The sequence below is a fragment of the Quercus robur genome, chromosome 9 (genome assembly GCF_932294415.1).
Source record: "Quercus robur chromosome 9, dhQueRobu3.1, whole genome shotgun sequence".
Lineage (NCBI taxonomy): Eukaryota > Viridiplantae > Streptophyta > Magnoliopsida > Fagales > Fagaceae > Quercus > Quercus robur.
Window position 1 is genome coordinate 30715912 of NC_065542.1, and position 27180 is coordinate 30743091.

Below are 27180 nucleotides of genomic sequence, written 5' to 3' on the forward strand. Positions count from 1 at the left end.
ACCTTCTCCATTGTTACATCCTTGAGAGGTACATTAGCCAAAACCTTTTCTCATCTTATCCATATCCATGAGAAGGCTATTTTGGTGCTTGGAAAGCAGTTAGGAAGGGATTAATTCATATTGGTTGATGCTATGGGTTATAGCAGAATCCGGCAAGCTAAAGAAGAAATAGGTTCGGCGTAACCTCGTTGGAGTAGGAGCTTGGAGGGCTTAGGTACACTAGGTAGATTAGACTTAGAGAGTCTTCTGCTATTCATGTATCCCAACTTGATTCTTTAGTGGATTATTGATCGCTTAGAGGGCAGCGGAGAGGTTTTACGCTGAGGGCTTCGGTTTCCTCTTCAATAACACATCGCTGTATTGTCCTTGTGTTTGCATCTCTCTTCATTAATTTTTTTCATTTAATTTCTGCTGTGGATGTGATTTTATTTAGTGTGTTTAGATTATGTTATCAATTCTATTTTAGCTTATTCACATTTTCCGCACGTACATTGTTTGTTGATAAGCTTGAGTTGGTAATTTGTATATTATGGGTCTAAACGTTCATAGGTGTTTTATACACATTTTGAACATTCACACTACAACTCAAGAGTCAGACACAAAGATTTTTAGGTTGGAGATTTCGTCTTGAGAAAGGTGACAGGCGCTACAAGAGATCTCTTCCAAGGAAAGCTAGGACCTAATTGGGAAGGACCCTATAGGATCGCTTCATGGTAAAGGAAGGGAACCTACCACCTAGAGATACTAGACTAGCAAAAGTTGCACCACCCATGGAACACAGAGCACTTGAAAAAAATACTACCAATAGACAATGGCACGAAGAACAACACTCCTCATTTCCAGTTTACTTCCTTTTGGTTAAATTTTTGCTATCTACAGTACTTTTTAAGCCATAATAGCAACTTTTTATTCTTTCAAGGACATTTTTTTTTTACTTACTGCGCAATTATCATAATAAGAGGAGTTATCTAAATATGACTTGTGTATATATGTGCCTCTACAAAATTGTATCCATTATTAAGTCCACATGTGGACGAATCTACTATTTAAAGTCCACAAGTGGACGAGTCCATTATTGCGTCCATAAGTGGATGAGTTCATCTCATGGGAATGCAATTAAGTCCACAAATGGATGAGTTCATTATAAAGTCCACACGTGGACGAATCTACTATTTAAGTCCACAAATGGACGAGTTCATTATTGAGTCCACAAGTGGATGAGTTCATCCCATGGGGATGCCTTGAAATTATTAAGTCCACAAGTGGACAAGTTCATTATAAAGTCCACACATGGACGAATCTATTATTTAAGTCTACAAGTGGATGAGTTCATTATTGATCCACAAGTTGAAGAGTTCACCCAATGGGGATGCTCTAAATTCATTAAATCCACAAGTGGATGAGTTTATTATTAGGTCCTCAAATAGGATGAGTTCATTGTTAAGTCTATAGGTGGATGAGTCCACCAAAGTAGATGGGTTCATCTCAAATATCCTCCAAGCATTAGGAGCAATTTGGCCAATTGGCGGTGTAGTGCCGTCAATGCAAACCTCAGTCCTACCATGAACGTGGCATCATACATGCCGACGTCCACGATCTTCCCCAAGTAGCACCTTTCAAACTTCCTGGGTAGACGGATTGGGATATTGTTAAGGATTTGATAACGGTCTCTTAAGTTCATAAAAATGTTGGTCATTATCATCGTCTTGAAATCATTAATGGTCCACATCTTAGGAAGAATGAAGGGACGAGTGTGACTGTCCTCTGGGCTTTCCAAATCTCCTCCCTCAGGAGCCGTCTTGTCACCCTAACCTCCATCTTCGTCATCTTCTTCCCCGTACTCTTCGTCCTCTTCTCCCTCACCACATTTATCCTCACCTTCCTCTACATCCTCTGCTTCCTCTCCATCATAACTTTCCCTTTCGTCATTAGGGGAATTGGCAGATGATTCCCTCTCTGATGACTAGGAAAAGCCCTCTTCAGGCTCATGACCTGATGGGAAGACTTCGTCGTAGCTCGCTTCCTCACGGATTGATGACTATTCACTCATCGCTTCTCTATCACCTGACATCTATTCGCCTACAAGTGATGAAGTAAACTAAGAACCTATTTGACGGGTCTCTCTATAGAAGTGACGACTAACCACAAAAGCAGAAGTAAAAAGAAATGAAAGGAAGAAGACTTACAAGATTAATTGACGACTTAAGAGATGATGGGGTTCTCAAGCTAACGGCAGCAAAGATAACGGGATTACAACTCTTTCTCTTAAGGTTTGGAAAGATGAAATAAGGAAAAATGAGAGGAGGAGAGGAGATATTTATAGGATGAAAATATAAAGGCAACGAAGCGACGCTTTTGTCCAAAAACGAGGCCAACCAGCTTGTGCTTCGTATCCCAGCATTTAATGATAAACTCGTCCATGTATGAGGAAGCCGATGGTCCCAATTAACTCATCAGCTTTTGTTGTGTATTCAGAGAAACAAAAACAACGATATCATAAGCGACGACACCATCTTAACACCCAGCGATGTCTGTGTGAGACAACAAGGAAGCTGACGTGGAGAAAGAGGCTATTGACGGGTCCAGCATGGCCTTGCTTGGCCTCCACGAATGTGTATATAAGGAAACATCTTACACTCCATGATTAACCTTAATCAAGAGGATTCCTACAAGGAAAGGATCCTGCAAAATATACGTATTAATGAGGATCTTTCCTATAAGGAAAGACCCTCTCTACCAAGAAACAGATGTCAATTCCACGCTACTATAAAAACCCCAAAACCCCTAAGAATCAAGGTACACATAATTTTACCCCAACTCTAGCACTCTAGAGTGTGAAAGTTCTCTAACTTAACCTTCGGAGGGTATTTGGTCGGTACCACAATGGTACTCTTTGCAAGGTCTTCTTTGTTTCTGTTTCGCAGGTTCTGTCTAGAGTACGTGAGGACCATGCGGCTTACTGATGATTTTTGGCATTATCAGACATGTTGATTATTAGCTTTGCACATTCAAATTTGTATTGTTGAGTTTTCAAACACTATTATGTAAATGCAAAGTAACATTGTTTTATAGAATCTTGTGCGCTTGCTGTGAAGCTTTGAATTGCTTAATTTTGATTTAACCTTGGAGTGTTTATAATCTTAAATATATTTTATTCTAATGCTACTTTTGGAAATGCATAGAAAATACTTGTGAAATTATATGTTATAAATTTTGAAGTGATGTTAAACTATTTATATGCATGTTGTGCAGTCGTAAGGGTGATTTGTCAGATCGAAAAATGCATCATGCCTCTATTGGACCCATGGAATGACAAGTCAAGGAGCTCTTCCATTGGATTGTGCCCCGCCAAACCCAAACTATCACAATCCCACCTACACCATATCTAATTAATAACTATTTTCAATTCCAGTGTTAAACCAAAACATTGTTGCTATTGTATAGCCATAACATTGTTTTTGCATTTTATTGTTGCTATTGTATAATCAAATCACTTAGCAAGTTGTTACATCTTTATGTTTTTTATTATTAATTTTGAAGTTAAAAAATGTATTGTAGTCATTTTTAAAAAAAATTTAAGGTTTTATGAGTATTTTTGTTATTTGGAGGTTTAAGAGATATTTTGATAATTTTTCAATCATTTTATATGTTAATGAGCGAATTTTGGTCATATTTAAGGCTTTGTGGTATTTTTTTTTTTTTTTTTTTCATTTCATAGATTTTAGGACTATTTTTGAACATCTTTAATTTCTATGGTATTTTTGTAAATTTTAAGGTTTGTGCTTATTTTGGGACGATTCATTGTTAAAATTTTAATTATTACTAAAAAAACCAAATATTAGAATGTTTGGTTCTTAGTTTCTTTATATTTAGTTCCCAAAGAATCATACTATATATAAAGTGTTTTTGGCAAGCATTTAAGCGCATATTGAAAGTTTATGAGTGATTTCATCAAAGCCCGTTGCACTTAAAAGTTGTGCGAGATCGTGATTCATTTTCTATATCATATTTATTTAATTTCTCATGTTTGCTTAAGGATATATATATATATATATATATATTTATTTATTTGAAATAGAATGATGAAACATATTTTGAACCACTTTCCCTTCAAGCTCATTATAAAAAAATAAATAATCCCTATGAATTAGTCTCTGACTCATTCTACGCTTCTTCTCTCTGTAAACTTCTTCTCTTCCAAAGCCATGACTACTAAACAAAACCCTAAGCAAGACACCCACAAAAGAAAAAACAAGGTATTTCAATTCCGACCACTCTCAGCACTGGCCACTACAAAAAAAAAAAAAAAAAAAAGACCTATTGCGGCGGGCCAAAAACCGCCGCTAAAGGTACATTTGACCTTTAACGGCGGGTGCTATTGCGGCGAGTGATCCTGCCACCGTTGCGGTGCCACTATAAACCTATTGCGGTAGTTAAAAAAAGCGCTACTATTGATACAACTTTTAGCGGCGGTTTTGGTTTATTGTGGCGGGCATAAAATCGCCATCATACGACGTTCAAATTCATGTCAACTGACTTTTAGTGGCGGCTTATGCCCCCCGCTATTAGTGTCCACCTTTAACGGCGGGCGCACTGTGCCGCTATAGGCAATAATGTAAAACGGACTAATTGCCCCTTTTAGTGGTGGGCTATAAGCGCCGCTATAGGGTTTTATTTAAACCGTACAAATGTGCACCTATTGTGTCGCTTTTTGACCCACCGCTATACGTTTGAAACCACACAATATCATCTGAGGCAATAGTAGAGCTCATTGCACAGTAACTATGATTAGCAATACAAACTAACTATTAGGACAAACACAATCCATCATAATCTATGATCATTGATAGACCCACCACCATTATCCAACAATCATGATAACTAACGAATAGCAAAGTGGTGGTAAAAAGAGCATCTTAGTGGTCAGAATTCTCATTAAAACAGAAGAGTAATCTGACCCCAACCACAGTAGAGGAAGAGGAAATCAATAACAGAGTAGAGGCTAGCTGCACTCATTCTGGATCAGGTGAACCACCAGGGACCAGCTGCATTCCAACAAAAGTATTAGAAAGGAAATTTAGATATTTAAACCATATATTTCCCATTTTTCACATTATGGCTCCATTTAAATTTAATCAAAATAGGCAAATAAGCAGCTAAGTAAAGGCTTGCAGAAAGTAGTTTAAAAAGCATACGGTTTACACTTTAAGATGAAATGTTTGGGATGTTGAAATTCATTCTTTGTATCAATGATAGAGGAAATACATTCCGCAAACTTGAAAACTAAACTAAACTACTCAAGCATAATGAATAAAAAAACCATTGTATCTCACTTACAATGGCAATGTTGTTTCCATTTAGTAAAATCTGATCAAGCTTTGTTATCCGTCTCCCTTCAGCAGTGATGTCACTGTGAGATTGCAAGAAAAAGAATTACAAATAATGAGGCAAGAAGAAACTATCACAAGTTGGAAAATTCTCAACCTCAATAACTTTGCAATATGAACTTTATGGAAGCTAGTGATATGGTTGTCAAATTGCCAACTTGGTTAAGATAAAGTTGTCAGGAGCAAGGAATGCTTATAAAGAAATATGTATCGCATTCTTTCACTTTTGATACACAAACATTGACTTGCATTACAGACCTAGACTTGATGGAGAGGAAGATATGCAGATATATAAAATATTATTCTCCAAACACTTAAACCACCCTTAAACACACCCTGATTGTTCTACCATTTAACATGATTCCTCTCACTACATTGCACCTAGCTAAGTTTAGTCCAAGTTCAAAAGGGTCAAAACAACCCAAGATTAGAATAGAGAGCATAACTACAGCAATAGTATTTAAAGGCATAATGGCAATAATGTAGATTGCAACCAAGACCAAAATATCTTTTCTCAATGTCAACAATTGTGTGTTTACAACAGACAAGCTATCCAAGTCCAACACCATGTTCCTTAATCAAAAACACCTCGCCCCCCCCTCCCCCCCCCCCCCCCCCCCCCCCCCCCTCGCACGACACGCTTTTACTACCTAAAAAACGTAAAGGCATGATGGCAATTATGAAAATGCAACCTGACCAAATCCTTTTCTAAATGTCAACAACTCACAATTGTGTTTATATCAGACACGCTAGCTAGCTAGCTTGTAGTAACTTGTTGCTCAATCTAAAAAAATAATAATAATAATAATAAAATAAAAAAAAACACACTCTCCAATTCATTAATTTAAAAAAATGGAATCCAAGGAAAATTTCACTTTAATTAACAATAATTAATAAGTTAAGTACACAAACTTTTTTTCATTAATAATCTATCATTAAGAACACCATTTGGGCTCACCCACCAGGGACTGAGCTAGGAGTTCATATTGACATATTAATTCAAATATCTTAAAAATTATATGGATTTTGACCAATATTATATAAAGAAATATCTCTCTCTATATTTATTATATTTTCAATTAATTATGATGTCAGCATGGTTCAACTTTGATTTGACCTCGGTCTAATTTCAAAAATCTTAATCCTTCCTTTTTACAGTTTATTGAGCTGTTCAGGTCTGAAAATAACAATAAGATGAATACTTCTGCAAAATTTTTTGACAAAAGAAAAAGAAAAAGAAAAAAGGAGTGCAAGATTTTTTTTTTTGGTAAAAAAACATAACATTTTTATTGTTTTTGTGAGTAAAACTAAGAAGAGAGAGTGAGGAAGAGAGAGAAGGGAGAAGTTGTATTGATGTAGCCATATAGGATTGGGAAAATATAAGATAAGGCACTGGAATTTTTTTTTTTTTTTTTTTTTTTTTTTAAGTGTGTATAAGAACAATTCCAAATAGGAGTAAAAAAAAAATAGAAGAAAAAAAGAGAGGAAAGTGAAATTAGGTTCCCAAATTGAAATGCAGAAGGAATTTTAAACTTTTTTTTACCAACTACTTTCCCACCTTCACGTCTCTTCAATTGTTTAGATTATTTTAAAATTATAAAATAGGTTGACTCATATTGGATTGTCTACATTATTTCCCTTAAATATTAATAACTTAAAAATACTTACATTGCAAGTCCTACTCCTATTTTTAGATAAACAACTACAAATTTAATTACTACTGCTCCAAGTTTGTTAACCATTTCTTTATTTTTTATATATATTGTTCATATTACATATGATTTTTAGGTATTGAGAATAATTATTAATGTCATCTTTAGCATAAATTTTAGGTATAACAAATTATTAGTGATAGAAAAAAAAAAATCAAATTATATTGGATTTGGACTTATCATTATTGGTATTAGTATTTTTTTTTTTCCTCTTAAATTGTAACTATTATCAAATCTCAAGCTCTTGGCTATCACAATATCTCAGTACATGTGATAGATTTTATTACTTTGTAAGTGATAGATTTTATTGGTTTGGTATATAAATTATACCATGATATTGATATTTTTTTTTTTCATATTAGGGAAGTTATCAATAGCTTTCCCGTGCATCGCACGGGTTTACGACTAGTGTAGCATTATTTTTAATCTCAAAAATCATCATAACTAAAATAATTATTTCAAACCAAGTATGACAATTGTTAACCATAAATTTATAATTTGGAATAGTTTGAGCAAAGTATACACCACTTCCTTATACCAAAAAAAAAAAAAAAAAAATCTTTAGGAACTTAAGTAATTGTGTCTATGTGCATCAACCATTGAACTATGTAGTGTGTCATGACTCATGACTCGCTAAAGTGTGGCATTTTTAATCTTACTATCTACTAATTGCTAAACATAACAATAACCATTCCACTAAACAAAAAGACAAAACATCTCAACTGAATTAATTGTTCAGCTACAACAGAGCAACTCCCAAAACACGTTATACACCACTTTATAAGTATTTAAAAAAACCAACTCATTTCAAAGTCAAATAAAGTGAAGCGGTAATAATGCCGTTCAGAGAAAGAGATTAAACAATAAGAAATTAAATGACACGAAAAGAAAGAGAGAGCAACTCAGGCCAAAAACAAAAAAAAAAAACAAAAACAAACATACAAAACAAAAAACAAAGATAAAAACTAGAGTTAGAGCAACTTAGCAGATAGGAGATTGGACACACAGTCTCACTGACGAAGCAGAAATGGCGACAGTGTCATGAGTGGATCAAAGAGGGCAAAATCACACACACTATCTCTTTGTTCGACTGGTATTTGCATAATCTTTCTTAGGAAATTTTTTTCGTTAAAATTAACAGGGTTGAAATTGAACTGTTAATTCAAAGATCTAATCAATTCAGATCTAAAAAATTATTAAGGGCTTTTTTCTTGTTTATTTGGGCTTCACTTTTTTTGTTGTTTGGGCTACTTTTTCTTGTATGTTGTTTGGGTTAATGTTTTTTTGGTTAAAGAGGTCAAACCGTCAAGGTTATATTTTGAGTGGGTAGAGGGGGGGGCAAGAACAATTTTCTTAAGCCCAAATTCAAAGAACTTATAAAATATTATATACTTCTCTTTTGTTTTATAAATTCCAGGGGGGCCATTGCCCTCCAAGGTCATCAAATAGCTCCGTCCCTGCCACCCACAACATCAAATGCTATGCTGACAATCAAGTGTTACTCGCACAAATTACCCCAGGAATCTAGGATATTAGATTCATTCTAGACTTTCACAATAGTACAGTACAGATTGAATACTCTATCCATTAATAATAAAAATTAAAAAAGGGGAAAAAAAAAATTAATGAGAATAAGCCTGACCTTGTTCATCTTTCAGTTGTTGTAACTTGTGAAGCTCACTTTTTTCGGATGTGTCAAAGATGTCGAACCTGCAAGAACGTAAAACAGGCTAAGAACAGAGGACATACTAGTAGTATAAGACAGAATACAATAATGATGCCCACACACACCTAATAGTGAAGGGTCAGATGCTCAACCGGAGAACTCACAACTTCCCTTGATTTTGCACAAAGCCTAACAACCTGAAATCCGCCCCCAACACCCCCCCCCCCCCCCCCCCCAAAAAAAAAAAAAAAGAATAAAATGTAAGGTAAAATAAATTTAAAAAAACAAATAAAAGCAAAGAGTAAGATAGGAAGCACTGATTTTAAATGAAGCATCATTATGAATTAAAATTGAGCCCCTACCACCATCTAATTTTGACAACAACAATCCTAACAGATATTTTGACTGCTAACAATTCCAAAACTTTATTCAATTCAACAATTTCTGACAACAATTTTCAAGACAAGCATACCTACAAAATACACTTGAAAGCAATAGAAAGCTCCATCACGCAAAAATTAATTAAAGATGCCTCTACTCAATTATATATTGATAATGTCATTTAAAAAATTCAGATCATTTGAAGAATTTTTCACACATGTAGAAGACACTCTGTATAAAATTGTAATATGATAATGACCAGATATAAGTAGTTAGTTTCTTCAAGTAAATGGAAATTATTTTATTTCTTCTTTTTGAGAAAATATAATGGAAATATGGTGTTAGCCAAAATAATAATAATGATAAGGGCATTGAGGAGAGGCAGAGGAGTCTAGAGAATACAAAAGAACAAATTTATTTACAGTCAACGACAGAAAGAAATAACGAAGGGAACTGTTATGAGTGAATCCCCCTGCATAATTGGGTCTTGTTATATGCTAAATTCCAAGCTTCACTCAAACAGCTAACCTGGTAGTGCTTGGATTTCATTCATGTGATATCTGTCATAAGATAAGAATAGTATGGGAGAAAGAGAGAGGGAACGAGAGGCAGGTTAACTTTAGATTATAACATCTTGTGGTTGTAGAGAGTACAATAATCAATTTAAGTTTCAATTTATTTTATAAGACTTTAACCAAACAGTTTGTTGAGGGCCATTTGTGGAAGCCTAGGCAGACAGAAAAGCCCAATAATGAGGGCCACAAAGAATTGACAAGATAAATAGCAAAAAACCCATTAGGCCCAAGTGGCAGGAATAATGGATCACAGGCCCAACAAATAAATAAATGGGTCTTGAAGAGGCAAGCGGGCTCAAAGAAGCCAGGAAAAAAAGAAATAGCATCCCATGGGCAGAGTATAAGGTAGAAAAGTGAGAAAAGGCCGCCGCAGGCCCAAGGCATGCAAACTAAGAGAGTAAGGGGTTTATGGCAGGCCCATGAACTCCAAAGATAAGGATAAGGTTATTGGGCCGAGGAAGCCCAAAGAAAGCAATCGGGCCATGAATGCCCAAAGGGACATAGGAGCCCATGAGTAAAAGCAAAACAATGCCCATGACAGGCCATTGAGAAAAGGGATAAACGGCTGGCCCAAAAAGAGGTCCAACAGGATTAAGTTATTACGGCATAAATAACAATTCAATGTGGCAGGCAATAAAGAAAATCAAAAGTGGGCTAAAGAAATATAAGGCCCATCATCATACGAAGCCCAGCTCTTGAATGGAGTGAAAAACCAAAGGAAAGCCCACATGAAAGGCCAGGAAACGCAGACGAAGAGTCTCCAGGTCGTAGCAGATGCATGAGCAGCAGGCAAACTCTTGGACAAATTTGAAAGGGAAGCACGCGCAAGGCCCAGGCACCACCAACCTGTACCCAGCCAATATAGGACATGGTGGGGCCATGGGCCAGAGGTAAGAGGTAAAGGGGGTATGGTTTGGTGGTGGGGAGAGGGGAAAATATCTATTTGCGGTTCCTACCCAAGCCTCTTTTGGGAGGTACGTCCTGCTGGGATGATAGACCATCAAAAAGAGGCAAGTTTGAGGGGGAACCGTTGGGTGCATGCTCTGAGAGTAGAGAGAGAAAGCATTAATACCGTGGCAAGAAGAAACGTTACGGTATACAGAGGAACAAAACAAACCTACCTCTGTCTGGTAAGGGTGGATGCCGCACAGTCCTGATGGTCGGCAAGTACGCCCAGACCAGACAAAGGCGGTGAAGGGGCAAGACAGTAAAACACTAGCCACGGCAGGCGCTATAAAAAGGCCCTTGCCGTGCCCTATAGAGGGGATAGAAAAACAGAGTATATTTTCGGGAGTGAAAAGAAAAAACAGAGCAAGAGGAAAAGAAAAAAAAAAGATAAGAAAGAAAACAGAGAAGAAAAGAAAGGAAAACTAAGAAAAAGGAGAATTAGTTCAATGGGCATGCACCAATAGATTGGTTTCCCTCTCTCCCCCTTCAAATCTCACCTTCTTCCAAAACGCAAACAAGGACTCTTTCTTTTTGGGCAATAACCATTCAGGTCCGACTCCCTCAAAGCCATTAATCCCCACGGCAGGATCTTTTTCTTGGGGGATTATTTGCATTGAGAAGAGGCGTTCTTTCCTCTATGGCTTTGTTATGGCAGACTAAGCTTAAAACCTGATTTATCCCTATTAAATTAGCCAGTATTATTTTTCTTCATTTTTTCTCTGTGATTGATATCATTATGACTGTAATCATGCTTTATTAGCAGGGAATACATAGCCATTTATTTAAATAAGTCAAAGTACTCTGTTTTAGTTATTATTATATCTGTCTGCCGTAACTCGTCTGTCACAGTTCTGCTTGCCGTAAATTTGCTCCTGGCAGACAAGGCATAAGTTTGTGCACAAACCGGCTCAAGTTGAGTTACAATTGGACCGACCCCAGCTCCCTTACTCAGAAACACTAGGGCCCATCACCGTAGGAGGCAGCTCAGCCCATTACCGCAGAAGGCAGCCCAATATACCATATACAAAAAAGGCCCCTACATTAAATTGGCGACTCCACTAGGGAGTTGGGAAGCAGACAGGGGCAAAGGAAAAGAAAACAGAGCCCCTCGCAAACAATGCCACCCAAGTCCAGGACGACACGGAACATGAGTGTCGTACCCTCATAAGCAGAATCCAGGCCGACGACGCCTCACCAAGAGCAACTTAACCAAACGGAAGGTGCCAACAGAACGGGGGCTGATCCTCAACCTTAAACAAGAGTCCCCGTGGACAATGTCAACACCTTTGTCGAAGTATTGCAATCATTGCAGCACTCGCAGCAACAAATGATGGAAGAGATCCGTCAACTGAAGACAGACAAAACAAAAGAGAAAGGCAGCCAGCATGACCTGGATCATGTGGCAGACAGAGAAGAGACACTGGCAAGAGGTGTCCCTCGGAACGCAGGACAGCGTTTCATCACCATGGCTGAAGTAGCGGCTCTCTTGGAGCAAGAGAGAGCCAGAACGCCAAAGGAGAGGTTTTACGCAAGGAGACCTCCCTATCCTCTAAAAGTACTCAGCAAGCCGTACCCCGAGAGGTATGAACCAAAGGCCTTTGCCCAGTACGATGGCAGGATGGGAAGTGTGGTAGAGCACGTGAGCAAATTCATTGACACCCTTGGCCCTTACGCAGTAGACGAAGACTTATGTCTGCGGGAGTTTTCAAAGTCACTGTGCGACCGGGCGTACACCTGGTACATTGGTTTAAAACTAGGATCAATCCCAACCTAGGATAACATGGTGGACGTATTTTGCACTAAATACTTTCACGGGGAAGAAACAGTGACGCTTGCAACTCTGCAAGCAACCAAGCAAAGGAATGGAGAGGATCTGATGGAGTACATCAAACGGTTCAGGGACATAGTACTTGATTGCTATGACCACTGTGAAGAAAGGACGTTGGTGGAAATGTGCATGACCAACATGATTCGGGAGTTCAGAGCTGTCCTGGAGAATTTGGAGATTTCCCAGTTTGCACAGCTATTGCAGAAAGCTAGAAAGACGGCTCAGTCTGTGAAACCCAGTTCAGACAAGAGGAACGCACTGCAGCTATGGCGGTGTCCATTGGAAACCAGAGAAGGAAAACAGAGGGGAGGGAGTATGATACACCCCTACCCCTACCGTGCACTCCTAAAGAGCTGGATGTGCTACTTGACAAATGGATAGCGGACGGGATCTTTAAACCCAACCAGGTTTCTAGAGAGCCTACGGAGGAAGAAAGGAGGGATCCTCGCTTCTGCCGCTTGCACAACTATGTACAACATCCCACCACAGAATGCTGGGCGCTCTGCAGACTGGTGCACCGCAGGATCAAAGAAGGCACATTAGAGTTGACCCAGCAGGAAGTCCAAAGAAACCCACTCCCAAACCACAAGGGAAAGGGTGTAGCAGCAGTAATGATATGTGCAGACCCAGGAGAAGACGAGGAAGAAAACTTGGCCCTGCCTACCGCGGCGATTACCACTCTTCAGCAGAGTGCCAAGTTCAAAAATCTGTTTGAGGAGTTGGGACTTACAACAAAAGAAAGAAAAATAGCCACGGAGACTTTGGTAAGCATCGCCTCCGGAGCAGGGGTGGAATGCCTGTCAGTAGAGATGCCAGAAGACATGGCCCTCCTGCAGGAATCAACAGAAATCATATTTAGCAGTGAAGATATGGAAGTGGGGCACCCAGATCATAGAAGGCCTCTCTATTTAGTAGCATCTATAAATCAAATCCCCACCAAGAGGGCCCTGGTAGATACGGGTGCTTCCGTAAACCTCATTCCATTGAGCACCCTGTAAGCCGCAGGAATTTCAAAGAAAAAGATCCAAGGATGCCCAATGGAAGTAACGGAATTCGGTGGAAGAGGAGAGTACACCGCAGGCCACATTCAGTCATGGTTGAAAGTAGGTCCTATAGCCTTTTTAGCTCGTTTCCATGTAGTCAGAACGGAAGTATCCTACCATGTGCTTTTGGGAAGACCTTGGTTACACAAACACCGATTAATCCCGTCCACCTACCACCAATGTGTGAAGGGAAGATTGAATGGCAGGATGATATGCATAGCTGTGAACCCCTCGCTGTTCAAGCAGGCAGAAGCCCACTTGGTGGAAACCATGTTTTATGATCAATGGGCTCCATCTGGAGAAAATGTGGTTTCAAAGCCACGAGGCACCTTTGTGCCTAGGTAGGAAGATGTTCAAGATGACCCAGAACCTGATTTAAGAGAGCTACTGGCGCGAAAGAAGAAAAGGAAAGAAGCGTCTGCTGTAGAGCCAGACGAAATACCTCAGTGCGTCAGGGTCCGAGGCCTTGATGGCAAGATTGTCTATAAATTATGAAGGTGCGTGGGGCCTACGGGTGAGATGCAAGTGGGTCCCACCCAAAAAGGGCAACACAAGAGTTTGGCGTGTTGCGTTGCTGAAGGAAGTTTGGGAAAAGAAGAAGAAAAGGATGAGGCAGTTACAGCAGAAAGGGACATCTAGGTTATGGCAGAAGAAGAATTGGAAGAGGTTGACTTAGGGTCTGACTCGCAAGAACCAAGGCCCATCTCAATTAGTGCAAGCCTGACAGAAAAGGAGAAGTCAGAACTCATACTATTGTTGAAAGAATTCAAAGACGTTTTTGCTTGGGATTACAATGAAATGCCAGGGCTCAATCCCGGGCTTGTTGCGCATACGTTGAATGTGGACCCAGAGGTCAAGCCGGTGGCCCAGCCTGCCAAGATATTTCACACAGAAATAGAAGGACAAATAGTCAAAGAAGTACAGAAGTTGCTAGCCGTAGGATTCATCAAGCCTATCCAGCATCCCCGCTGGCTATCCAACATAGTACCAGTAAAGAAAAAGAACAGGCAGATAAGATGCTGTGTAGATTTCAGGAATCTCAACAAAGCTTGTCCAAAAGACGAATTCCCACTACCAAACATGGATTTACTGATAGATTCTGCGGCAGGAAACGCCATGTTCTCATTCATGGACGGTTTCAGTGGGTACAATCAGATCAAGATGGCGCTAAAGGATGCAGAGAAAACTGCCTTCAGAACACCCATAGGCAATTTCTACTATACTGTGATGCCCTTCGGGTTAAAAAATGCGGGTGCAACTTATCAACGAGCAATGACGGCCATATTTCACGACATGATGCACCGAGAGCTAGGAGAATATGTGGATGGCATAGTGGTTAAGTCAAGGAGAAGAGAAGAACACTTTCGGGTGTTAAAAAGAGTATTTGAAAGATACAGAGCTTTTAAGTTAAGAATGAATCCCCTCAAGTGTGCATTTGGAGTATCCTTTGGAAAATTTTTGGGTTTCCTGGTTCACAGCAGAGGCATAGACGTGGATCCGGCCAAACCCACAGCCATAGCAACTATGGGACCTCCTGCTATAGTAAAAGAATTGAAGAGCTTTTTAAGAAAAGTCTTATACATCTGGAAATTCATCCTTGGGTTGGCATCAATCACCTCTGCTTTCACCAAGTTGCTTAAGAAGGGGCAAAGTTTTGAATGGGGGGAAGCGCAGCAGACGGCCTTCAAGAGGCTGCAGCAGATAATGATGAACCTCCCCACAGTGCAGGCCCCTATTTATAAAAGGCCACTGCTACTTTATCTGGCCACCAACTCGTACGCCATTAGCGCACTAATCGCACAGGAAGACGGAGGTGGTACCTAGTAGCCAATATACTATATTAGCCGCGCCTTAAAAGATACAAAAACTCGTTACCCAAGGGCAGAAAGAGCATGCCTAGCCATTGTATACGCTTCGCAGAGGTTGCGTCACTATTTCTTGGCATACGAAGTGTGCCTGATGACTAAGTCACATGCCATTAAAGCTCTGTTACAACAGCCGATTCTCTCCGGTAGGATATCCCAGTGGTTGCTACAGTTATCACAATACGACTTGAGAATGGGGATACCTAGGGCAATGAAAAGTCAAGCTATAGCAGATTTATTGGCGTAGTTTCCAAGAGAGGAAGAATTCCCACTAGATGATGAAGTTCCAGGGGAAGTAGCTATGGCAGAAGAAGTCAGGGAACAGTGGGTAATGAAATTTGATGGGTCCTCTACTACCCATTCTAAAGGGGTGGGACTTGTTCTGTATCATGAAGAAGACAAGGCAGTGGCACTGTCATTTAAGTTGGAATTCCCCTGTTCAAATAACACGGCAGAGTACGAGGCCTATCTAACTGGGCTTGCCACAGCGCTCGAAATGGGAGTCAAACATTTGAAAGTACTGGGAGATTCGAACTTGGTCATCTGCCAGACCAAAGGAAGTTTTTCCTTAAAAGAGCCCAGCCTAGCTCCGTACAGAGCAATGGCCCAAAGAATGGAAGAGAAATTCTCAACCTTTGAGATAGAACATGCTCCGAGAAACGAAAATCAATTTGCGGACGCGTTAGCCACATTGGGTTCACAAATAATCTTTAAAGGGAGTAGCACTAATATAGAAGTCAGCAAGAGGGAAGAATCCATCATTGAGGTGTTGAAGGAAAAGTTCCGGGAGGAACGAGGCGAAGGGGATTGGCGAATCCCCATTAAGGAAACCTTGGTGAAGGGAGACAACACAGCAGAATTGAAGATATTAAAAGACTATGCCTTGGTAAAAGAAGAGTCGTATCGTAGGATGCCAAGTGAGATTTTATCCAGATGCGTGGGCCAGGAAGAAGCCTAGAGAAAATTGAAAGAAATACACGACAAGACTTGCGGGTCCTGTGGGGAAGTCAGTCTTTACTGCAGACTCCAGAGAACAGGCTTCTATTGGCCAAGCATGAGTAAAGACACAGATCAAGTCCAAACCCAGTGTGGGACCTGCCAGCTTGCGGCAGACAGTGAGGAGAGTTATGTTGTGTTCATTAGCGAGGATTGGAGAAGCCCTTTCGTGCAGTACCTAGCAGAAGGCGTCCTGCCACAAAGGTACAGTGAAAGGTACAAGCTTAAGAGGTTGGCAACATGTTACTTCTTGCATAACACGGTCCTTTTCAAAAAAGGATATGATGGAGACTCTTTGAGGTGTTTGGGTCCTAAAGAGGCTAAAGAAATGGTAAAAAAAGCACATTTAGGGGAATGTGGTGAACATCTGGGGAAGAAAAAGTTTACAGGTGCCTGCTGCAGATGGGCTACTACTGGCCAACCATAAAGAAAGATGCGGCAGAATTTGTAAAGAAGTGTCACAGTTGTCAGGTACAAGCCAACTTAATTCATACCCATCCACAAGGCTTGCACAACATGGTCACCCCATGGCCCTTCCACACTTGGGCTAGATTTGGTAGAGCTAGTCAACCCGCCATCACGTGGGTACATATGGATATTGGTAGCTACAGAATATTTTACTAAGTGGGCGGAAGTAGTACCACACCCAAGGCCACAGGGGGAGCAATGACAAACTTCATCAAAGAAAATATAATTGTGAGGTTTGGGGTGCCCCACAAGATCATCAGTGACAATGGCACACCCGCCATCACGTGGGTACATATGGATATTGGTAGCTACAGAATATTTTACTAAGTGGGCGGAAGTAGTACCACACCCAAGGCCACAGGGGGAGCAATGACAAACTTCATCAAAGAAAATATAATTGTGAGGTTTGGGGTGCCCCACAAGATCATCAGTGACAATGGCACACCGTTTGTCAATAGTGATGGAAGGAGAATGCTAGAGTTCTACCAAGTCAAGCACCACAGGTCATCACCCTATTACCTTCAAGGGAACGGGCAGGCAAAGGCAACAAACAAAATTCTCATAAAGATCATCAGCAAGATGAGCCAAGAGTATGTGGGAGGATGGGCAACGCACCTGCCAGATGCTCTCTGGGCATACAGAAAATCACCAAAGTCAACCACAAGCTTTTCACCCTTTTCCTTAGTCTACGAAACTGAAGTAGTGAGTCGGTAGAAATAATGACACCATCCCTAAGAGTTATGCAGATGTGAGAAAAAGAAAAGGAGGGAGAAGTCTTCGGGCAAAAAGGTTTGAAGACCTGGAAGAACTTGATGAAAAGAGGGAAGAAGCCCAGGAACGTAGCCGGAGATATAGGCAGAAGATGACTGAAGCCTACAGTAGGATGACTGAAGCCTACGGCAGGATGACCAAGGAAAGAGTGTTTGTGGAAGGACAACTAGTGTTAAAAGTGGCAGACTACGTTAGGAGAGGTTTGGCAAGACCATCCAAGTTTGCACCAAAATGGGAGGGACCCCTTGTGATAAGAGAAGCGCATCAAAGTGGGTATTATCGCCTAACTCAAATGGATGGCAGGGACTTGATGGACCCCATCAATGGAAAATGGCTGAAGCGTTATTTTGCTTAGAGAAGAAAGTTATGTGGTTGACCCCCTTTCCTTAGTTGTTTGTTTATGTTTCCTTTACTAAACTTTTTCTTTTTATTCCTCCAAGTGACTATGTCACAAAAGAAATTGTAACGTGTTTTCATGAGTATGCAATGAAAAAGTACGAAGTATTAGCATCATAGCATAGCAGTAGTAAAGAAAAAGTAGCAAAGTGTAGCATTATTACAAACCCAAACTGTGGCAAACACAAGCCAAATAACTACGGCAGAAAACATAAAAGTGTTCTGTATGACATAACAAAAACAAAGAAACAAAGAAAAGGAAAGGAAACGGTGCCATCATCAATGAAGTCCAGAAATGAGACTCTGATCTCCAAAGTGACTGGGTCCACCAACGCCGGAAAGAAGACGCTTACGGCGACCCTCTAGATCAGCCACCTCTTTCTTCAAAAGCTCAATACGAGCATCTATGGCCTCAACGGCTGGCTGGACTCTCCTTATGATAAGGGCCCGGGCAATCTCACATAGATGCTCAAGAATAAACTCCACAGCAAAACCCACACTGATGAGCTCCTGTATCATGACCCTCCACTGCAGGATCCTCCGGCAGAAACAGAGTCGATGAAGTTATGCTCAATGTCATTTAGCACACACCCCAACATTTGCAAGAAATGCTCCCTAGAAGAACGACTAAGGCGAAAGTCCCACATAAAATTGCCGTGACGACTGTAGATCATCACTAAGTGTGAGACACGGTCCTCAGGGACTCGGAAGCCATAAAAGTCTACATAAGGAGGACTGGAAGCCTAGAAGTCTGCCAGACCAAGGTCGTTAACCTCCGGCTGGTCAAAGCGAACAAAGAAAGATGCAAAATCATCCGGGATGCCGGCAAAACTACTACCCGCCTCAAACTGAGAAGGGATAGTAGGGAGTGGACCTATAACAAAAAAAAAGGAGGAGAACACAAGGCAAAATGAAAAAAAAAAAAATGGCACGGGAAGAAAAGACTTGCAAAAAAGAAGGGGTGAAATAGGAAGAGAAAGAAAAATTGCCAAAATTACCAGGAATGGGGGCTACGGGTGTAGCAGAAACAGGTACTGCAGGCATAGAAGAAACAGGGGTAGTAGGTACGGCTGAAACAAGTACTGAAGGTGCGACAGGAATAGGCGCTACGGGTGCGGCAGGAGCAGTCATTCCCACGCCTGCTGCAATTTCTGGCCCCTCAGAAGTTTCTGCAAGTGGGGAGATAAGTATGTAAATGAAACGCAAATGCAGAAAGGATATAAGGGGAAAGGAAGATACATACCCATGAAGTCAGGATCGGGCAAAGCACTCCCCTCTTCATCAGAGTCGGAAATTCTCTTTTTCAGCATGGGTGCATCATCAAAAATGTCATCAGATCCCTCTGAAGATAAGTCCGGATCAGGACCACGGGTAGTGGAGCCGGGAATGGAGGAAGGAGTAACAACAAGTGATGTACTACCCTTTGCAGCCTGGGAAATAGCTGCAAAAGGGGTCACTAGTCGAAATCACTAGCGGCAGAACGGGAGAAGTGGTTTTGGCTTGAGCAGCGGCAGGAGGAATGGCTCCCTCTGAAGGAGTGGGTCTCTCAGCAGGCAAGGGTGTAGTCTCACCAACGCCTTCGACATGAGTACCCTCTCTAGGTACTAGCTCGACAGAAGTGGGAGTTTTGACAGGAGTCTTGTGTGTAACAGGAGGAGCAGGCGTTGCTAATACCGCCTCGGCCCCATCAAAAAAGCCTTTCATAGGTAAACCCATGGAGGCGGAAATCTCCTCGGCAGTGGGGCGATATATGGATAGAGGCTCAGGCTCTTCCTAAAAAGAAAAATTTTGTGTTAAGTAAAAAAAAAAAGGAGCAAAAGACCCGTGGCAGAGGCGTGCGAAAAAGAAAGAAGAGAGAAGTGGAGAAAAAGGACTCACCTCATACTTAGGTTCATCAAGCAAAATGGGGCGGGTAACTGATGAGTCTTCCTTATGCTTAGACTAAAAGGAAAGAAGCAGAAGAAATTGGCGAGTTAGCCGTAAGAAAGTTAAGAAATTTTGTCGAAAAAGGAAAAAATGGAGAAATAACTTACCCTCTATTCAGTGGCAGATACGAGGTGAGGAGTAGTTTTCCTTTTGCTACCACTAGTCCTGCTAGCCAGCGGAGCACCTGCAGGAGGCAGTGGTGTGGCAGGCTTGGTTTTGCCGACAGACTTGGGTTTGGTAGGCGCTTTCTTACTCGGTACAAAGAGATTGATTACCTTGACTTTTTTCTTCGAACCAGGGGAATAGTCACCAGCGTGCCAGAACCATCCTTTCTTCTCTGCGTCCCATTCAAAAATGGCTGACCGGCTCTATTTTCTAGCATACACCAAAACGGATTTAGAGGGAAGCAGCAGGCGAGGGTTAACCAAGACAACCATGCCTAACCCTTCAGGAGGAATAAGGGAGAAGCCATGACTCCCCGCTAACTTAGCCACGAATGAATCCATCATTGCATGCCAGTAACCGTGCATGGGAAAAGTGCAGACACCTTCCCATAGTGAACCGGGAACCGTAACGGCACCGAAACGCTTCTTCCAAAAGTCAAAGGCAGTGTACCGCAGGAAAGAACGGACTGAAGTAGGAGCTCCCATGAGGGAAGAAATGTCATCGGGGATGTCTTGATCCAGTCCAAACTGCTTTCTCACCTGGTTGGCAGGGTAATGAACAAATCTAATGCCTTCATCGACTAGGTAAAGCAGCCATCCGGCATTGGTAGCGGCAAGATAGGTAATCCCAGTTTCATCAAAGCTGACCAATGGGGTAGTAGTCCCAACGATGTCAACAAATGAACCTATAACAGAATCCACACAAGTATAATCAGCGCCCAAATTTCTGTAGGCTCTCCAAGAGAAACCCACATCCTCATCAAAAGATTCAACCACAGAATAGCCAATCGGCTTCAAAGCAGACCAACGAAAAGCAAGCGGGAAATTGGATTCAAACCTGCTACAAAAATCGGTAATCACTTTCGGATAACTCTGGTACTTCTCTCTGGTAAACCGAGCGGGTCTACATTTTGTCAAGTATTGAGCACAACGCTCAAACAACCACTGTTGAAATATAGTGCAATGAACAGAAGAAGTGACAATATGGCAGGACCCAGCCTGACTCTCATCATTACGGAGGATATCTAATTGAACATACAAGTGCCCCAGGAACATAAGAGCCAGCGGCAGGCTCACCCCAGCAGATATTTTTATAGCCAAACGAAAGTACAAAGGTTTTATGGCATAGTGGGGGTGGGACCCAAAAACAAACTTGCAAAGCCAAAATACAATAAAGGCCGCACGGCGGGCAGCAGCAAAAAACTTAGAGGAAAAACTCACCCAGTAGGACAACTTGGCATTTTCGGTCATCCTTTTCCTCAGTTCAACCTCAATGGCCTCTTCCTTAAGAGAAAGCTTTAAGGCAGTAGGATCGGCATCGCTGAGAATGGTCAAAAGCAGCTGGTTAGCCACATCTTCGAGAGTCACGGTGAGTTCGCTGCACGAGAAAAAGAAGGTGTGGGTGGTGGTGCACCATCGTCGAACCAAGTGACGGAGGTTATAGAGGTCCCGGAAATTTGACAAGCAGCGAGACGAGACTATAGCCTTCAAAACGCCGGTTCGCTGCAACAAACCCATAAAACCAGTGTCGGAAAGCTCGCTGTCAACCCATTCCTTCCAACCCGAGGATGTGCCGGACCCAAATTCAAAATGAAGGGGTACAGGAAGTGAAACACTGGCGAATAGATAGATCGGGGATTGAAGATGCCAAAGGAGCCCAAGAAACGTCGGGGTCTCGCCGGACAAGGGTAATCAATACACAACCCGGCGGCGGCGGTACATAATCACTAGGGATTTTTGGGAAGTAAGGATTGATTTCATACCAAGGGTCGATTAAAGGAGCACATTCGCTGTCGGGGTCGCGCTCCGTCTCCTCCTCAGTGGACCGCTCCGAATCGGAACGTTCCATCTCCTCAGAAACGACAGGAGAATCAGAAGCAACCGCCTTCCCTTTACAGTGGGAAGAGCCTTGACTTTTCACTGGCGACATGGTGAGGAGGCTTAGTCGGAGAAAATGGGTATGGGTGTTTGAAAGGAAGGAGAGTAAGAGATGGAAACTGTATGTTTTGGGAAAAGAAAGAGTTTGTGATTAAAGTGCAGAAGGATTCCTCCTTAAATACCCAGGTCATTAATATCAGCACGAAAGGAGGTGACGGGTCTGCCATCAGAAGAGAATGGAATTAATGAAGCAGCGGCTCTGTTTTGAAAATAACTGCCAAACTGGGAAATTCGAAGAGACAACCCTGTTCGCGGCAGGAAGGAGAATATATGTACGAATAAGAAGGGGTCCACAGCTTAAAAAAGACCCGCGAAAAAAGAGAAGAAGAAAAAAGATGAGAGAAGAGCAGAAACGCCTTTTCATTCACATATGAATCGCAGGAACGTTTCATATGTTTAGGGGGCTAAATGTTAAGGGTCATTTATGGAAGCCCAGGCAGACAGAAAAGCCCAATAATGAGGGCCACAAAGAATTGACAAAATAAATAGCAAAAAAATCCATTAGGCCCAAACGGCAGGAATAATGGATCACAGGCCCAACAAATAAATAAATGGGTCTTGAAGAGGCAAGCAGGCTCAAAGAAGCTAGGAAAGAAAGAAATAGCATCCCATGGATAGAGTATAAGGTAGAAAAGTGAGAAAGGGCCGCCGTAGGCCCAAGGCAATACAAACTAAAAGAGTAAGGGGTTTATGGTAGGCCCATGAACTCCAAAGATAAGGATAAGGTTATTGGGTCGAGGAAGCCCAATGAAATTAGTAAAAAGCCCATGGGAGTGTGGAATTAGCAAACGGGCCGAGGAAGCCCAAAGAAAGCAATCAAGCCATGGATGCCTAAAGGAAAAGCTCAAAGGGACATAGGAGCCCATGAGTAAAAGAAAAACAGTGCCTATGACAGGCCACTGAGAAAAGGGATAAACAGCTGGCCCAAAAAGAGGTCCAGCAGGATTAAGTTATTACGACAAGAATAACAATTCAACGTGGTAGGCAATAAAGAAAATCAAAAGTGGGCCAAAGAAATATAAGGCCCATCATCATACGAAGCCCAGCTCCTGAATGGAGCGAAAAACCAAAGGAAAGCCCACGTGAAAGGCCAGGAAACGCAGACGGAGAGTCTCCAGGTCGCGGCAGATGCATGAGCAGCAGGCAGACTGTTGGACAAATTTGAAAGGGAAGCACGCGCAAGGCCCAAGCACCACCAGCCTGTACCTAGCTAATATAGGACATGGTGGGGCCATGGGCCAGAGGTAAGAGGTAAAGGGGGTATGGTTTGGTGGTGGAGAGAGGGGAAAAGATCTATTTACGGTTCCTGCCCAAGCCTCTTTTAGGAGGTAAGTCCTGTTGGGATGATAGACCATCTAAAAGAGGCAAGTTTGAGGGGGAATCGTTGGGTGCATGCTCTGAGAGTAGAGAGAGAAAGCATTAATACCGTGGCAGGAAGAAATGTTATGGTATACAGAGAAAAAAACAAACCTACCTCTGTCTGGCAAGGGTGGATGCCGCACAGTCTTGGTGGTCGGCAAGTACGCCCAAACCAGAAAAAGGCGGTTAAGGGGCAAGACGATAAAACACTAGCCACGACAGGCGCTATAAAAAAGCCCTTGCCATGCCCTGTAGAGGGGATAGAAAAACAGAGTATATTTTCGGGAGTGAAAAGAAAAAACAGAGCAAGAGGAAAAGAAAAAAAAAGATAAGAAAGAAAACATAGAAGAAAGAAAGGAAAACTAAGAAAAAGGAGAGTTAGTTCAATGGGCATGCACTAATAGATCGGTTTCCCTCTCTCCCCCTTCAAATCTCACTTTCTTCCAAAACGCAAACAAGGACTCTTTCTTTTTGTACAATAACCATTCAAGTCCGACTCCCTCAAAGCCATTAATCCCCACGACAGGATCTTTTTCCTGGGGGATTATTTGCATTGAGAAGAGGCATTCTCTCCTCTTTGGCTTTGCTGTGGCAGACTAAGCTTTAAACCTGATTTATGCCCATTTAAATTAGCCAGTATTATTTTTCTTCATTTTTTTCTCTGTGATTGATATCATTATGACTATAATCATGCTTTATTAGCAGGGAATACATAGCCATTTATTTAAATAAGTCAAAGTACTCTGTTTTAGTTATTATTATATCTACCTGCCGTAACTCGTCTGCCACAGTTCTGCTTGCCGTAAATTTGCTCCTGGCAGACAAGGCATAAGTTTGTGCACAAACCGCCTCAAGTTGAGTTATAATTGGACCGGCCCCAGCTCCCTTACTTAGAAACACTAGGGCCCATCACCGCAGAAGGCAGCCTAGCCCATTACCGTAGGAGGCAGCCCAATATACCATATACAAAAAAGGCCCCTACACAGTTAAAAGAACAATTATCCTTCATTGCCTAGAATTAAATCTTCAAGGATCCAGGGTCAAATAAATTTATTTATAGAGAATTCCTAGTCTAATTTACTTCCAAGGGAACTAGTCTAATTTACTTAAGCCTCAAACTGAAGCCTGTTTGGGTATCATCCAAAAAGTGCAACGGACTCACACACCAAAAGGGTGTCACCAAAACAAGCCCCTTACACTTAATACACTAATCACCCATCAACCTAGCTCAAAACAAGATTACACATGCAAACTCCCAATACATAACAAGATGGAAAAATCAGTGATAATCCAAAATCCATACCAATTAAAATTTTTTTTCCTTTAAAAAAGTAATTCTTCAATTGAATCAACCAATCTACCAACTGCAATGGACTCCTACACCAAAAAAAAAAAGGTTTGACCCAAACAACACCCTTACACTTACTACACTAATTACCCATCAATCAAACTCAAAAGACAAGCCAATCAAAAGTATCCCAATACATACACTACCAAAAGAAAGAAACAAAGGAAAAACTCAAAGACCCACATAACAAAAATGAGCAAAATCATTGCTAGTTCAACTTAAAACCAATCACAACCTGGTGGAAAGTGACCGGTTCCAACTGCCACTCTTGATGGGGGCTGCCAAACTCACCCAGTTCCAGTTCCGTCAACTCAAACCAGGTTGCTTTCTGAAAAAAACACAAAACAAAAACACCCAAAAAGCAAAATGCTTTCAGAAAACACAAATAAACAGCCAACATTTTCACAAAGCAAAAAACAAATAAAGATAAAAACTTGAATCAAGATTGAAGGGGAACAAAATTTACAGAATCTATAAAGCATGTTTGTTTGTCCTGTTTTTAGACAGAGGACAAGAACACACAAGAATGATGGGTTTGGATGCCAACAAATAAACAATGTATTCATTGATCAAATAATCATTCCCTAATAAAAATTAATTCCTAAATTTTGTCTCTCAAATGGGTTTATTAATTTCAGCTTAATAATCTCAAACTTGTTTAGATTGAAAAATATAAATAAATAAAACCCTAGAAAAAAAAAACCCAAAATAATTGTTCTCTATTAAAACTAATTTTCCTTTTTCTTTTTCTTTTTCTCTCTCAAAAGGGTTTATTAATTTCAAGTTTTTTTGCTAACCCAAAAAATAAAAAATAAAAATTTCTCAAGAAACAAACAGAAATAAAAATACCTTTGTGGTGGGTTTCAGAGGAGATGGGGAGAAGTCAGAAGCCTTGGTTTTGATGTGCTTGGCCTTGGACTTCACAAGATTGGCAGCAACTTTGAGTTCCCTACAGGGGCATGATGATAGCCTATATTGTCAAAAGAATGATGTAATGAATGACTAATTCTCTTTTAAGGTCTACAGAAATCAATCCGTACCAATACATCAAAAAACAACCACAGTAAATTTTTATGTACAGATCTCCAGTTGCATAACAATTGTCAGCTTGGTGGAGTTACATAACATACACCACTGGTTGCATTTCAAATATTTTGAACTAAGTCCATATTGGATGCTTCAACCATAACAACAATAAGAAAAAAAAAAAAAAAAAAAAAAAAAAAGGAAAATAACACACACATAGTCCAAAACAGTTCCTTTTCTGTTTTGTTTGAATACAAGAGTACAATAACAATTGCTACAAACTAAACAATACCACTTAAATTGATGCTCATAATAAAAAATAGAGACCAAATACAAAAACCAACAATGAAAACTATATTAGAATTCAAAACAAAATCTACGACTTTTACCAATGAATCCCATAATCTGTAAAAAGAACTAATAAATCCAAAACCCCATCTCTCACACTCAACACCAATAACAAAATTCAAAGCCCCATTATTGAAAGTTTCAATCTTTATATACCAAGGACCAAAAAAACGAAATACCCAGATGGCAAAACCGATCAAATCAAGCATTAGAACAAGAATTACACAAACACAATCGCAAATTACGCCAAAATAATCAAAACCCATCAACGTTTTGGACATTCAAAACAAATCCAAATAATATTTTCAACACAAAGGAAGAGTTAAAAAAGAGGGGCTGACCGTTCGCTTTTAGGTCATCTGAGTCACCATTATCGAAGGTAAAGGTGGAGGATTCTGAGCTCTGAGCGTGAGGTGGCTGATGCTCTACGATTTGAAAACCCCTTGGGTTTTTTCGGAGGCAATAAACGACATCACATAAGAAGCACCTGAGTTTGACTGCTTAAAAAGACTTTGTAAACGGATGGTACCGATGAGCTGGTTAAAAATAAAAAATAATAATAATAAAATAAACTTATGGTGAGAGTGGGTGTGAAGAAGAAGACCGTGACCTCCGAAGCTACGGCTACACGACTTCCAGAGCGGTACACGATTTCATCGACGGAGGTTTGGTTAGATGGTGGTTGTTTTATAGTGGTGGTAAGGGATTTTTTTATTCTTTTTTAGTTTATTGGCTAGTGGTGGGTTGATTTTGGGTTGGGGTTTACGGTGGCGGCAAGTGGCTGGGTGATGGTGACTGTGGGTTTGCTAGGTTGGGTTTGCTGTGGGTTGGGTTGGCTAGTGGTGGCTGTGGGTTTACGGTGGTTTGTTTTTGTTTGTGATTTGGTGGTTGGGGGTTGGGTGGTGGTGGTGATGGCTGTGGTTGTGGGTGGTGGTGGCTATGGCTGTGGGTAGTGTTAGAGATGAGACAGTGAGGAGCTTATCGAAGTGTCTGAGAGAGAGAGAGTGTTTGTGTGGGAGACTAGCTAAAAACGAA

General features: G+C 40.9%; 1 long non-coding RNA gene across 4 annotated transcripts; it reads right to left on the reverse strand.

Moving 5' to 3' along the window:
• Positions 1-4808: 4808 nt before the first annotated feature.
• On the reverse strand, positions 4809-27180 carry LOC126700540 (uncharacterized). 4 transcript variants are annotated; one of them, XR_007647218.1, is made up of 7 exons: positions 26750-27180; positions 25621-25741; positions 25007-25099; positions 8891-8962; positions 8742-8809; positions 5338-5410; positions 4809-5045 (listed from the first exon to the last, which is right to left on the reverse strand). It is a non-coding gene; the product is annotated as an uncharacterized LOC126700540 (long non-coding RNA). The 4 variants fall into 4 exon arrangements; XR_007647217.1 differs by having other exon boundaries at positions 26756-27179; XR_007647216.1 differs by having other exon boundaries at positions 26487-27179.